Raw genomic sequence first — 12,896 nt, 5'->3', positions numbered from 1 at the left:
CTGACTCAAGAAATGCCTGCGTGTGAATTTATTTTTATAAGTCTTGCACCTGTGGTTCACGTCAGCAAGTCTTGATGTATCACCTTTGAGTTGTGTAGTGCCTCAAAAGGGTGAGAAAGCCACGCTGACAGTGTTTCAGTGTGTGTGTGTGAGTGTGTGAGTGTGTGTGTGTGTGATACAGGCTGCACAGGGCCTGAGCATCATGGAGGCAGCGTGGCGGAGGGGGCAGTGCGTGTTGGCTGTGGTTCACTGTCAGTCGTGTCCCAGTTAGCAGACAGGCCTGGTCCTCAGGGAGCTGCACACCAGCACTCTCCCATACATCAGCCTGACAGGCCAAGCTGCTGAAAGGCCGGGCCGGGGCTCGCAGACCGCCTTTGGCTCGGCTTACCCATGAAATAAAAGCACAATGTTATCGGTCTGCCTCAGCCTCCTTGTAATGTCAGAGTGTTTTATTAATAAGAGACAGCCTTGAAGGTTACCTCCTCTGTCTGTATCATCTGTCTAGACTCCCACCTCGTCTACCGTTCGGGTTGGTTGGTGCGGATGCAGCACATGCGCTCGTGTGAAGATTGCTGCCTATTTGATGTGTGTTTTAATGGCGAACAGTGTCGGAGTTGTGTTCTTTCTATTCACGCTGAAGCAGTGTGAGTTTAGAGTGGAACAAAAAAAGAAGGGAAAAAGTGCATCCTGCTCTGAAAAGCAGAAGCCGGATCAGAGGAAGGGAATGAGAGCGGCGAATCATTGTGTCTGTTTTGCATCAAGTCCAGCATTTGGTCATTTAGCCGTGCAGATGAGAGCAGATTGCAGAGAGGACGCTGCAGACTCTCTCATTCAGGAGATGCAGGGTGTGCGAGCCGGGCCTTGACATGTGTTGTCAAAGGGCCTTAACCTTTGACCTGCCCCCCCAAAGACACTGACCCAGCCGGCCTCGATTCTTTTTCACACCATCCAATCACGTGCTCCTGCGTCCAGTCCGCTGGCCAGATGGCTGTCTGATAAAGGATGGAAGGACATGCACGAGGCAGATAGCAAATAATACTCTCAACCGCAACTCGATTCCAATTAAAAACCTCCACTCGGCACTGCGTGTTTGAGAAAAGTAAAGGACAATTTGCACTGGTGTAAATTAAATGGAGGCTTGAATTTATAGCCCGGTGTAAAAAGAGCTGCTCCATTGAGGTGAACCTTGCATGTAATATTTTTAAATATTAACTTTTCTGATTTGCATAGAAAACTATGAAAAAAGGGGATTGGAATTAAAAAAAAAAAAAGTTTTTTTTACTCGAAAGTCAAATACTTCCGAGTATTAACTATTAGAAAAAAAATCCGTAAGATGAATGGAGGGCAGTGGGATCAATCATCTGACTGAGTGGAGAGTAAAAGGAGACTCGGGAGAACTGTGTAGACCCTCCTTAATGGAATGGATATTAAAACCAGTCAACTGAGGCCAATTTATGCCATTTCTCATCCCATTGTTCTCCGCACTCCATGCAATTAGCCTCAAACCTGCAGCAAACCAAAGTGTGTGTCGAAGGCTGAGAGCTTGTTTTGGTTATGAGCTGTTATTAAAAGTGAATGAATGAAATGTCTTTCTAACCTTCCCCGCCGTTTGGTAACTATGCATTTCTCCGTATTAGTGCGTAGTTTTGTGTGTGTGCATGTGTGTGTCTTTATGCATAGCGAGTATCTGAGTGTGTTTGCATGTAAACAGGCGAGTGTAATGACTGGATCAGTTGTGTGAGCCAGATTAAAATGAGCTCACTGCCGGCTCATTTCCATTCCCATCTGTCTGCTGACCTCTAGGAAGCCCTGGATGCTGACATGGTTCATCTCTTTGGTCCTTGATGGGCCTGTCTGACCCAGCCGGCTTAGACCCAACGCACCCACCTCACCCAGATACACACACACTCGCGTTCACACTGCGATTTAGCGCGTCGTCGTGCTCGTACTGCAGCAGCTCTGTGTGAGTTTGTTTGCGGCTTGTGTTTTTCACGTGCATTTTTTTCCTTCTTGTCCTGCACTTGGAAACATCATTTCTTTGAGAGCAATCTCCTGAGTCACAACGACCCCCCCCCCCTCCTCCCCGCGCTTCTTGCCTTTGACCCGCCCCCACCGCAGATGAGCCGTCACCTCGTCCCAGCGGTGACTGCTGGCCGGATCGTTTGGGCCAGGGCGCGGATGGCGTGTCAAGGCGGAGGGGGTGTCGGGAGCTCCCAGGGGTTGTGGCCTTCATTCTGCCGGCGGTGACCCCATGTTAAAAGGGTGTCAGCTGGGGTTCTGTCATGGGTAATGTGTGCTAAAGACCTGCCGCCTCCTTTGTTTGAGGGCCGGGCTTTCAGAGGCTGTGAAGTGCAGCAGCCTCTCTTTGTTGGTGCCTTGTTTCTTTTCGGTGCCGTGCGGGTCGGCCTGTAACCTCCAGCCTCTCCCAGGGTGGGAAATCCACGCTCGTGAGTTTGCTCTGTCACAGTCTCTCCTGGTTATGTGCTGAAAGACAGATTGGAGCCAGCAGTGGTGTCTGCATGTCTGATAGAGCGGCTGTAGGGCTGGGAAATAATTCAATATAATCATTGATGGGCTTTCAGCAGAATCGTAATGCGATTGTGTGATTATATATGAAATAATTCTCTTATAAATAGCTGTTTTCCAAATTAAAACTGGCTGAAAGGCCAGAACTGACTTAACAAAAATGATTAATGGAATTAAATTTTGACCTGAGTGCACGTTTTGCCTTGTTAAAACCTTTGGAATAATTGGGGATACTGACATTATGATGTTGGCAGTAGTTAATGAAATAACTCATTATTCTATTTCTAAATAAGAGCATATGCGATGGAGATAATCTATTGGAGGAAAAATCCAAATAGTTCCCGTCAGTAATACCAACATTTTTCAAGTGTGTTACAAGCACTGTGTATAAATATAGACGACAGATCAGTAACTTTTCAAATTACAAGAGGTATTTATCAATAAAATTCACAAATATTTATAATATTGTAAAAAACACCATGTCAGTATTATATTATCAGCATTGTAAAACAAATATTATCACAGAGAGCTATAAAAGAAATGTTCACATATATTTGCAGTCAAGTACTTGAAGTAAATAGAAAGTAAAAGATTCCTTAATGAGGAAAAGAGTCGAGAAAGTTACTGGAAATACTGCCGAGGTTGTCGGTGAGTACAGTGAGTACAGTTCTGCAGTCTGGTGTTCATCACTGTATGTGTGATATTGACTGCAGTAAAGTAGCTCTTACTGAGTGAAAAAACAAGAGCGAGAAACAATCACATCTGCACAATGCCAATATTTTGTAATTAACTGTCAAAAATAGCACCAAAACTCCAAATGAAATAAATTTCTTGGGTATCAGACGCGCAGTGCTGCCCGTTTCTATTTCTGATCGCCTCACGTGGACAGTGCCTCGCTCCATTCCTCATGGAACCTTCGATGACACAGCACAGTGCCAATGTGTGAAAGACTTCTTGTATAACTGGTGGAGTGAGGGAGGAAGATGATTAGTGTTGATCAGTGATGATGAGACGAGGGAGGAGATGAGCGCTGGCTGCGACCGCAGTCGGCAAGCCGGCGGGTCGGTCGGTCGGTCGCCGTGTCGGTCTGTCGGTCGGCCGTTCGGTTTGTTAGTGGCGGAACAGATGCCCGTATCGAGTTAGTGTTATTCCACAATCATCATCAATTCCTCCTCGATCACCTCCTGATTTCCAGCTCTGTGATTAAGAGTCAGGCCCATCTGGTGCGGAGACAGGAAATCCTGGAGTCTGCATCTGCTGCTGGCTGAGCTACTAAGCTTCTGCAGTCAGGGGGGGTTTAAACTCTGATAATCCCACATAACTCCTGGAATGCAGGGACCATAGTGCACATCAAAACAGTCATCTCCTCTGGACAGCATTTTCAGGAACGCACATCGACTCAGCCATACACTTTCTCCCTCCTTCTCTGGCCTACTCTAAGCATCCTCACAATTTATAGCCAGTCCCGGTGGAATTCTGTAATTAGAGCATGAATTAGATATACTACAGAGAGTACATTACACAGAGAAAGCCAGAGTACATTTGCACAAACCCATTCAAGTGCTTGTCTGATGAGACTTCGGTGGCCAAAAGAGCCAAACAGGATTTCAATATTTATCTCCTTAAATTTTCTCTCTTGTCTTCCTTTAATGACCTGCAGCTCCGAGCTGCAGAACTGTTAGACCACATTGGAGATGTGCTAATGGAGCTCCAGCCAGAGCAGAAGTAGGCCCTGCTGGTGCCATATGACAAATCGGCATGCTGCTCTCGCCTACAATCCGCCCACCGACCACCTTCAAAGCTATCAGGAGGATTAGCTCACGCAGCTAAACCAAACAGACTGCTCAGTGTTTCAGACAGCATTCGGTCCAAATCTTGTTCGTGCCTCCTGTTTGGATGGCTAGCAGATCACAATCGGGGGGCTGCTGTCGGTTCACTTGCGACTGGTGCAGTGCCAAGTCGCTATACAGTGCTGCGTGCTCGTGGCTGCGGCAAAAAAAAAAAAAAAAAAGGAGAATGAATGTTTTAGGGATTTACACGACTCCCCTGCTCTTTGGGATATGCATAATTTATTTCAGGATTAGGATGCTTTAGATTAACTTTAAATTCTCAGCTGGGTTCAGAAGACGGCGGAGACGCGGCGGGGAGCGGGCGCACGTTTCGCCGGCGTGCCCCGGCGACGCCAGCATCCCCGGGTTCAATTCTAGAAAAAATGATTTGGATTCCCGCGCCCAGTTTTTATGTACATTTGTGCGAGTGGGCAGGTGTGGAAAACAACATTTCAAGGCCTCTGTCAGACTCCACGCACTCCGAGGAAGGACTCGTCCTCAGTCAGAGTCTGCTCCGTGCGCTTGTGATTGGAGGGTGCCTGTGGTTGCTAAGCAGAGCTGCTCTTCCTGTGCTAAATAAGAACTTCGTGCTCTCTGGCTGGTGGGCTCAAAGAAGCGCGCCAGAACACACACGTGCACGCGCGTACGCACAGACCACACAGTGCAGAGACCTCTTACAGTACAGAGACCTCACCCTCCTCCATTCGCTGCCCATCCCCTTTTCCTCTGACCTCCTTGCTGTGACTCGACAACTCTCTCCTCCTCCCGCTGTTTTCCTGCCTTCCTTTCTCCATCTCCATCTCCTCCTCCTCCTCTTCCCCTTCCTCTTTTCCTCCACCACCTCCTCCTCCACTTGCCATCACATGCACCTCTCCTACAGGTCAGTGCCACGGACCAGCTCCCTCCCTACATCAGCGAGACCTCCTTGACTGACACCTCCTCTGCCTCGCCGCCATCGCTCACCTCCTCAGTTTCACACCTCCTCGACCCTGTAGGACACACGCATACGCGCGCTCACGCACGCACGCACGCGCACGCGCGCGCGCGCACACACACACACACACACACACAAAGCACACAAAGACACAGACGCAGGCTCTCCTCCTCTCCTCCACAGAGATCTCCTACTGCACTCCCCCTCACACTGCATTATACTTAGATCTCCACCTCCACTGTAGTGAGCACATGCTGTATCAGTCTGTATTCAGACTGGCCTAGTTACAGTACGCCGCACATGTTTCACCGAGCTGTTCCAGGGGTGTGAGGGCTGCTTGTCTCGCTTTGGAAAGATGAAAACCCACCGTCCATCTTTAGTCTACACTTTCTAGATAGATAGATAGATAGATGGATAGATGGATGGATAGATAGATGGATGTAGTGCTGCTTTGTCAGGATGACCTCATAACTGTCCTCCAGGCTTGTTTCAAGAGCCCACTAAATGAACAAATGAGTGGGATCCACATTTTTGGCTCTCTCATGTTTTGCTCTCTGCTATTGCAGATGACTATCATTTCATCTCGTGTATCTGCGGCCGCTCTCAGAATCCGCTCGAAGAGCTGTGTGTGTCTTCTCTCGGACGAACTGCGCACACACTTTAAAAGCCCCGGACCGACCGAACTGGCAGCGTCTCTCCTACCTGGGGTCTCGTCGGGGTCGCAGATTTTCGGGCTGTTGCGGCAGCTGAACGACCGTTGGGCGTTGGAAAGCTGCGAGCCCCCGCGGGCTCCTCAGACCAGCCCTGCATGCTCTCGAGTAGAGACAGAGCAATGCAGCATTGTCAGCAGGCACCCGTATCAAATGAATTCAGCACAGCTGTCCTGGCAGACTCCATTGCAGCGACTGGGGAAACGTTATTTATTCAGCATTACAGTCACCCCTGGATCTGCCGCGGTCCCCCCTTTTTTTGTTGTTGTTTTTGCCACAACATCATGTGGTTCACTGCACCTTTCCCCTCTGTGGCCTTGCCGGTCGTGTCTGTCACACACTTCAGAAGCACAGCGTATACTGTATCTGTGCGCATGCATCCGGCGGTGGAGGTGACCACCTGCCCCACCCTTCTCCCTCTGTCTCTGCACCTTCTTTGTGAGTCTGTACGGTGGGAGCTCCATCCGAAACGACAGGCGTTAAGATGGGCCATGGTTCCTCACATGCTGGGGACACCCCCCTTTACACACACACACACACGCACACACACTCCCCCCCTTCTTTCTGCAGGTGTCTAATGGTTGCAGGATTGTGGCTTGCTGTGCCGGCTGCCTTGCAGGGCGGCCCGTCTCCCTTTGCGCTCGCGGCGTTGACAAGCGTCTGGCTTTATTTCCTGCCGGCCGACGAGCGCAGACACAGACAGCCATGGCCTGAAATAGAGCAGGCCCACCCTTTATCCTATAATGAGGGGGCTATTATAAGCCTTGTGTCTTAAGCGGCGAAGGGCCGGTGTCATGAGCAGCGCTGGTACGCACACACATCATCTTGAAAAAAAAAACGTCAAGCTGCTTTTCAGATTATCATCAAAACTAACTAATCACCTCCCCTTTTGGCGCCAACAACTTTAATCTGCTGCACAGGAGTTTGAGTTTTCATGCAGGGTTATTCACCTTTCATGTTCTGAGAAACAAAAAATGGAAGATTATGTGACAAATATGTCCATGACACCGAAAACAAAGATATTTTGAAGATATAATCAATTCACTGTTGACCTTGTATCAGTGGATTGTGTGGATGATACTGGGGTTGGGGCTTCAGTCCCATATGGAATGTATGAATTATTCCAGGGGTAATAACAGGGCATTGTTGGTGCACTCATCTTCACAAAGACGCCCATCTCTGCATGTCCATATTTAATTCGCCCCTTTCAGCAGCTGAACTGTACGGGCTGCTGATATAATGAGTCCCTCCAAAGAGATTAGTCGCCCTATCATCAACGCAACTCCCTAATTTCTCTGCCTTTGTTGTGGCGCAGGCTGCACTAAATGGGATAAAGGGGCTTGGCCGGACACAGTGGGAGGAAGTGGCTTTTGTGCTGCTAGCAGGTGCAGTGGAATGACAGTGGGGTTTTTGGGGATGTACACGTGTATGCGTACATGTGTGACCTCATGCATGTCTCCGTGTGTGCGTGTGTGTGTGTGTCTCACTCGGGCCGGGAGGGTATTTTGCTCCCCGGGTGCTGCTGAGATACACCAGGAACCTCTGGAGCTCGACTTGAACCCTCAATCACAGGGCTCCTCGGGGGTTTGCAGTAAATTCTTCAGGCGAATGGTTTTCTCTCCCCTTCCTCCGCCTCCTCCTCCTTTTTCTCTCTCTTTTTCTGCTCACATCTGGTGAACAGCGCTAGCACCCCTGTCATCTTTTACTGCGTTGAGGTCATTTCCACCCTATCGGTAAAGTGGAAACACATGATGTGCAGGGTTCGGCCCTAATGGGGTGGGGCTGGCATGGGCCAGCACTGACACAGCTTTACAGCCAAGCGCTGCCAGAACGGCCTCTCTGTGGAATGCCTCCAGCTCCAAAATTAAAGACATTTGGTCCAAACAATGTAAGAATACTTACATTTACAGTTTCGAAATAACTAATAGAGATAAATACCAACTGCAGTTGCTGGGGTTTTTGAAGGCGTACGACGGATCCGTGTTTTCCGACAGCCTCCCGCTCGGTCTGAATGTTTTCTGCAGTGAGCTGGAGTTCGTCCTGCAGGGGCCCAGCCGAACACGTCATTCACGACACTTTGAAACTGCAAGAAAGGAAAAGAAAAAATGGCCAAGCTTTGTTTGGACTTACAGAAGGATAAGTGCATAATGAATACCAACTCCGGAAGACTCCTCTCAGAGTTTCTCTCACCGCTTTCCAAGTTTTATTTTTGCTGTAAATTTCTTCCCTTCACACACAGTTCTTTTTTTTTTTTTGCTTCTCTAATCACATTATTGATTCCAACTGGTGAGCCGGAGCGTTGGGTGCAGACTTCGGCACATGCTCTGGATAAAGAGTGCGTCCTCGAGTTTAATTGGGATTCTCCTTCAGCGATAGTGTGGATTTCCTCGAGTCTGTGTCCTGGTGCTCCATTCCTCTTAAGATATTTCACACCACAGCTCGCAGCATTTGTCATTCTCAGAGATGAGCGTGTGTCATTTGTGAAAACTCAGCTTAGTCTCCTGACACGTTTTGGTCGATTTCTTGACAGTGCATCATTAGTATCAGATTCATCTTGTCACCCCCGATTTTTTTTTTTTTTTTTTTCGAAACGTTGCACAGAAATTTCTCTCTCAAGCCACCTACCACTCCTTTTTTTTCCACTGTATTGTAATAAAAACCATTGCTCTGTTTGTGATGGATGGTTAAAAACACTTTGCCACACTGAAATAATTTGTTGCCAAAGTATCTCAGAGGAATTTAACAGTTTCTAATGGAGTTTTACTGCCGCGCTGCATGAATCTCAATGCGTCTCCAAGCGAATTCCAGTCACACTGTGGTTTCCATTTTGTGGTAGACAGAGCTGCAGTGTAAAAAGGGGTGGGCTCCAGTCAGTCACTCAGTTACTGCTGTCTGTGGGTAGACTACAGGCAAGGCAGGCAGAGTGGCTGCTCCCAGCAGCTGCATGGATTTTTTTTTTTTTTTTTTTTTTTCATTCCGTCCAACAGGACTCCATCATACAATGCTGCAGCACTCGTTATTGAGGGCACATACTCCTGTGCTGCATGCCTCTGTCCTCATTACCTCTGCAGCAGCTTAGCTCTTTGCCTTTGTTCTCTCTCTTGGCTTGAAACTGGAGAATATGGAGAGAAGTGCTGAGGCTGCAGTTAGCTCGGCTGCCCACAACTTCTGCCGCACAGGAGAAAACATAGCGCAGACAACCAACACCCCCCCAAGCCCTCTCGTCTACATATTTCCAGAAATCCGACGCACCAGAGATGCTCTACTTTGATTAATCCTCGTGACTTTGGATGTGGGCTGTACTTTGCAGGATGCTCTGTTGTCCCTGTGGCTTGTGCGGTTGGTCCGGGTGATATTTCACCCCCTTTAGGTGTATTTGCGCGCTGCCCCACTGACCAAATGCCCTCGTGGCCAATCTGCCGTGTGACAGGTCCCACAGGCTTGTTCCTGAGAGGCGTTAAACAGCAGCCGTGCAGAGTGGCTGAAGGGACAGTAAACTTTTATCACACTAATAACCCACAGACACAGCTACCCTAATGGCTTAGACAGCCATGCCAGGGGTTGCCTGGAGGTCAGGTTGAATTGCAGGACATAAAGGGTAGATTCCAACTGGTAGAACAAATAAAGGAAGAAGAAAAAAGACGGGGCATCTGAGGTGAGCAGAGGGGCAAGAAAGTTGTTATTGGAAGAGCAGATAATCACTTAAATTGATTTGCAGTAAAAGGAGCCTATTGATTTGACTGCCCCTTTATAACAAGGCGATCTGTGGCCTTTTAACCCTCTTTCCCACCCAGCTCTGCTGGCTCTGAAACGCTGGACTTGGTCCGAGCATGCCGTCAAAGGGCACAACTCCCACACAAGTGACAAGTGGGTGAAAAGATTTGAGTTTGCCCAGCACTTGCCGAAAACATCGGTCGGAGAAGAAGCAGTACGACGAGGGGAGAGAGGAGAGGGGGGGGGGATTTGTTAATGGAGTTCAAATTTAAACTTTTCCTCAGATTCCTCTCTCTCTGGCCGAGGTGGATGGGTCTTGAGAGTGTTTGTTTTAGGTGAAGTCAGCGCTGGAACAGAATGCTGTGAACCGCAGGCCAGACTGTGGTTCTGCAGTTCAGCTTCGACCTGAATGCAGACGGCTCTGTTTGTTTTGCTTCTCCGTTTCTCAGGGAGAATTTTAGACGCTGCCAAAGTCCTGCGCTCACACCCAAGGCACGCAAATAAAATCCCTTCACACAGAAAAAGGAAAGGGGGAAAAAAAAAATGTACCTGGGTGTAGCCGCTACATCTGGATTTCACCACCTCGCAGTGTGAGGGTACACATCCATACGTATCCGAGCCCCGTCTTGTAAAAAGGCTCTTTGCAAGATGAGAAGGCATTTGATTGTTTCAGTGGCAGGATGTTTGTGTGTTTTGTTCCAAGCCTTTTCATAAATAGCAGTTTTTATGTTGCTGAGGTCAACTGGTTTTACTAGACTAGAGAGGCAAGTCCAGAGGCAAGGAGGCCTCCCCACCATCTGGCAGCCATAAAAGGGGGGCGCAGGAGGTTTTTAGTGGGGCTTTATGGGTTGGTAGGGTGAGACACTGAGGGGAGGAGAGACAGAGTGGATGGTGGACTCTGGTTGCCCCCGAGCTGCAAAGCTTCCTCCGTAGTCTGAATGACAGGTCAGAAGTTCATTGCCTTTTTTTTTTTTTTTTTCATCTTACATCTGCCTTGTAAGGGGAAGGAGGTGACGGCCGGTTCAGAGTTCGAGGGCAAAGGAGAGGACGTCACCGTGAATGTTGTCACTGCTGAGAATGAAGATGTATTCTGGGCGAGAGCTCCGTCTTTTGATTTACGGGCTTTGCTGTATTTTTTTTTTTTCAAAGGCCTGTAGCTCAGCAACTGCATGTCAGCTTGTTATGCTACGCAGAAGATCAGACCTGAGTCCTACAGATGGTGCAGAATTATGTGGCTGCGTAAACACTGGTGATTCAATGGCGTGGTGTTGTTTGGGTATGCGTCACCCTCTCAAAGTGCCCTGCACGCCACAGTGTAACAAACAGTAAGTTGCTATGTATGACTACAGAATCGGACTCTTTTCTTTCTTTCTCTTTCTTTCCTTCCAGAAACAGTGTTGGAGTCAGGTGCTGGCTTCATTTTGTTTGCACGTCTGATTTAAGTGGGAATAACAAAATTGTTAAGCCATGAAAAAATATTGAGAGTTTGAGTCCAGTTCGATTCTCATGGAGGTTTGAGCGGTGAAGACACTCCTGAGAGCCGCAGCCGTGATTTCTTTCCCAGTTTTTAGGAGCCGGAGTTGGCGCTGTCTGGTCCATCCGAAGCTGGATGCTCAGTCTTATAGGTTTTCCAGAAAGGGGGTTATCATTGCAGAGGACTGTGCAGCTTTGCTGACTCTGGCACTGATACCTCCCATAGAGATTTCATTTGTTGTTATGCTGCAGCTGAGATGTGTTAACCCTTTCGCCCCTTCGAGATATTTCAGTAATAAAAGAACGATGGCACTCTGCTGTTACTCATGTGACCTTGTGAAGCCCTTTCATGTCCCCGGTGCACACGCACTCGCTGTGTAACACGAGCCCTCTCATCAAATACAGGACTAAAAGTCAATGTCTTTATTATATACACGAGTTGCGTGGACCTCCCTCTCCTGCCAGCGTGGGGCTGCTTTTCAGACCCTCTGCCGCTTCGGTCTGCGCATGAAGAAAAGAAAAGTGCTGACAGCAGAAGAATGAGAGCGTGTTTGGCAGGCACGCCCTTGTAGGTTTCTGTGTCACTCAACTCCATTAAATTTTTAATCGTTTCCTTGCCGTGGTATAGTCCTCAGCGCGGCTCGGCTCAGTCACACACTGTTTATACGCAACTCATAAAATAGGAGGTAAAGAAAAATGTGTGCAGGGGATTTTCACCCATTAAAATACAAAAAAAAAAAAAAAAATTACAAGTCCAAGGTGGTTTTTCCCCTTCACGTTACAAAACAGAGAGTTTATCAGAATGAAGGACGTTTGACTTTTTATTGTAGTTTTCAGAACTCTCCATGAGAGCTGCAATGATGTGCTTATTATTCCTCTGGTTGGCTTGGTAGTAAATGTGTTTCCACTTATTCATCCTAACATGCTAAAGCCTCAGTTTAGCCTGGTTTAACTCTACAGTAAACTCATGAATTCACTGCTTGACGAAAACACGAGGTCTGACGATGCCAGTTTCATACCAGCCAATTCAGCAAATTACCACAAAATCTAATTTACGAGCTAATTAATGTTGCTAATAGTTGTTTGTTGTAGTCGTTACTATGCCTTCCTCTCAGACAGCCACCACAATGTAATCAGAGTTCTACAAAAGAGCTGATTTATAGGGCTGTGCCCTCCGTTGTATCGCCATCATTTCAAAGTCCATTATTAAATTTATTGGAGTGCCTCCAGAAATTATCATGACAATGATAGTAAAAACACTTCCTTTCCCAAGATCATTGATTGTACTTGACAAACTTTGAAGGGAAGCATCAAAGGCACCTTCAAAAGGAGCCACAGTGAAAGAATCCAGCCGGAGATTCACTGGAGAGCCTCTCGACATACCTTCCCTCGCTTATTCTCTCACCTTTTGCATCATGTCAGCGCGTTGGGCATTAAGGAAAAGAGTGAAACGAGGCTCTGGCCCCTTGATTGAGAGGCTGGAAATGAGGGACTCTGCTCCTGCTTTAGTGGTTCCGTCCACTGCAGTGATTCAGAGGATAAAAATGTGGCCTGTGTCTCTTTAAGAGCTCTGGCCTGTCTGCAGAATGCATCAGTCCTGTGGAGCAGACACAGGCCAGCAGGAGGAGGGGGGGTGAAGGGAGGAGCATGGGGCTATGCGGAGGGAGGATGGAGGACAGAACGGAACAGCCGCAGTCTGGGCTTCCAGCC

The 12,896-nt window shown here is 48.1% G+C and overlaps 1 protein-coding gene across 1 annotated transcript in view; it reads left to right on the top strand.

Moving 5' to 3' along the window:
- The window catches only part of skib (v-ski avian sarcoma viral oncogene homolog b), a 35,374-nt gene that overhangs the window by 2,244 nt on the left and 20,234 nt on the right, over window positions 1-12,896 (top strand). The gene's annotated exons all lie outside the window — the stretch shown is intronic.

The sequence above is a fragment of the Salarias fasciatus genome, chromosome 5 (assembly GCF_902148845.1).
Source record: "Salarias fasciatus chromosome 5, fSalaFa1.1, whole genome shotgun sequence".
NCBI lineage: Eukaryota > Metazoa > Chordata > Actinopteri > Blenniiformes > Blenniidae > Salarias > Salarias fasciatus.
Note: the sequence above shows the minus strand (reverse complement) of the source record. Positions and strands in the feature narration are given on the sequence as shown.